Genomic DNA, 2299 nt, shown 5'->3' on the forward strand with positions numbered 1-2299 from the left:
GATTGGCCTGTAAACACGGAGTGATTCTATGTATGTATGGCCAGACTTCGTGAATGAAGATTTGGGCAGGGCTCTCCCCACGGTGCCCTTCCAGCCTGTGCAGTGGATTGTTTAGGTGAGGATCAGTGTGTGCAGAACTGGCCCCACCATTTAAGTCCCAAGGTCCATCTGCCACGGCCGAGCGAGCTTGGACAGTGACAGGGAAGTCCTCGGGACTGTCACAGCTCCCGGTACTGACCGGGGTTGACCCTGCTGAGCATCCGAGATCTGATGGGATGTGACGGGATGGGATGGGATGGCAGGGAGGCTTGAACTGCCAGGGGACGGTCCCACTGAGACTGGAACTCAGGACCTTGGGATTCAGAGTCCAGGGTGCTCTCCTTTACAATACAGGACCGCCCCACAGAGTGATTAACAGCACAGACATGGACACCAACCAATGACAAACCAACTTACAGAAGCAGAATAGATTAATTAAAGTTTCAAATACAAAATACTTTTTTCCCCAGGCAGTTTTATTTTATATTTTTCTAACAGGGAAAAACTATTTGTTGCCCCTTGAAGATAAGCTGTTTAATGTCCCAAATAAATAAATAAATGAGACCCTGCTTGAGTGTGCTGAGATGAGCAAGGAGCCCACAGCAGTGGAGAACCTCACAAATTAAACCACTGTGCTGATGACCTATGAAATCAGAAGACATGTGCCTGTGTTTAAACAAAATTTGTGATTAAAAATCATCCAGTTCCAACCCCCTGCTATGGGAAGGGACACTTTCTACCAGACCAACTTGCTCCAAGCCCATCCAGCCTGGTCTTGGACACTTTAGGGATGGGGCAGCCACAGCTTCCCTGCCCAATCTGTGCCAGGGCCTGCCCACCCTCACAGGGAAGAATTTTTTCCTAATACCTAATCTAAACCTACTCTTTCAATTTGAAACCATTCCCCCTTGTCCTGTCACTTCATGCCCTTGTAAATAAATAGCCTTGCCCCATCTCTGCTGTAAGTTCCCCTCAGGTACTGGAAGGCTGAAATTTTTCTCCAGAGCCTTCCCTTTTCTAGCGGGAACAATGCCCGTCCTCTCAGCCTTTCCTCACAGGACAGGTGCTCCATCCCGCTGATCTGCCTGGCGGCCTCCTCTGAAATTGGCCTTCACCAGGTGGAATCCGAGCCCCGACATCTCCTTGAGGTCGTTTTTACAGGCCGCCGCCAGCCTGACACGCTGCTCCCGCCTTTGAGTCAACACCAAACCCTTGCTGACCAATTAACACCCCCAAGGACGGGCTGAACGCCGCGTTCCCGGCGTTGTCTCAGCGCCGCTGCCCCGTGTCTCTCGCGCGATGTTGGTGGCGGCTGCCAATGGACTCCCGGAGCCCCCCCGGTACCCCGAGTGCCATCCCAGCGCTGCCACCACACCCACCGCACCGCCCTGAGCCACAACCGGCCCTGGGGTGGCACAGCCCGGGCCCGGGGGTGACAAACCCGGCCCCCAGAGCCGCAGGAGTCGTCTGGGCCCCCAGGGGTGGCACAGCCGGACCTCCAAAGCCACCCCAGCCCCAGGGGTGACAAACCGGACCCTGAGAGCCCCGGGAGCCGCCTGGGCCCCACGGATGGCACGGGCGGACTCCGAGAGCCGCAGGAGCCGCTCCCCGACCCGGAGATGGCACAGCCCGGCCCCCAGAGCCGCAGAAATTGTCTGGGCCCCGAGGGGTGGCACAATTGGACCCCGAGAGCTGCAAGAGCCGCTCCCCGGCGCCGGGGGTGACAAACCAGACCCTGAGAGCCGCGAGAGCCGCCTGGGCACCTGGGGCGGCACAGCCCGGTCCCCAGAACCGCAGGAGCTGCCTGGGCCGCAGGGTTGGCACAGCCGGACCCCGAGAGCTGCAAGAGCCGCTCCCCGGCGCCGGGGGTGCCAAGCCGGGCCCAGGGTCGGCACAGCCCGGCCCCGACACCCGCAGGAACCGCCCGAGCCCGCCGAGGCCTCCCCGGGCCCGGCGCCCCCTCAGGCCTGGCCGTCGCCATGGCAACGCCGAGGCCCCCCCCGCGCCGAGCTGCCCTTCGCGCTGCCTGAGCCGCCGCACCCCGTGCGGGGGATCCCCGCTCTCCGCGGGCTGGCTCCGCTCCGGGACGCGCCTCCCGCGGGCACCGGGGGTACCGTGAGGAGCGGCGGGCGCGGCGCGGGGACTGCCCGGAGCGCTGCCTGCCTGGAAACAAACAAACAAATAATAAACCAACCCCACAACACGCTCCGGGGGCGGGGCTGTCCGTGGTGCTGCCTGCGCGCAGCGGTGCGAGGTCCCC

Source organism: Pithys albifrons, chromosome 5, assembly GCF_047495875.1.
Source record: "Pithys albifrons albifrons isolate INPA30051 chromosome 5, PitAlb_v1, whole genome shotgun sequence".
NCBI lineage: Eukaryota > Metazoa > Chordata > Aves > Passeriformes > Thamnophilidae > Pithys > Pithys albifrons.